Here is a 265-nt window from a genome sequence, read left to right as displayed (position 1 = left end):
CCATTCGTTGTAAGGATTTCGGGCATCGATCACGCAAAGGACCGACCGCGCGATCAAGGCAAGCTAAAGCCTCGCGTGCGAAAGTTATCCAGTTACGAGTTTCTCCGCTCTGCTACCGTAAACGTACCGAGGGTGCACCGATATAAATAGAGAGAAGTAGGCAAGGCTTCTCGACCACAATCTCGCTGGCTATATCTCCTCGAGAACAGTGTGGAAGTGCACGTGTGTCCGCAGTGAGCTCACGCGCAAGAACATTTAACGAACA

This window comes from Trachymyrmex cornetzi, unplaced genomic scaffold (assembly GCF_001594075.2).
Source record: "Trachymyrmex cornetzi isolate Tcor2-1 unplaced genomic scaffold, Tcor1.1 scaffold840, whole genome shotgun sequence".
Taxonomy (NCBI): Eukaryota; Metazoa; Arthropoda; class Insecta; order Hymenoptera; family Formicidae; genus Trachymyrmex; species Trachymyrmex cornetzi.
The sequence above is the reverse complement of the archived record's forward strand: the minus strand, read 5'-3'. Positions refer to the sequence as shown.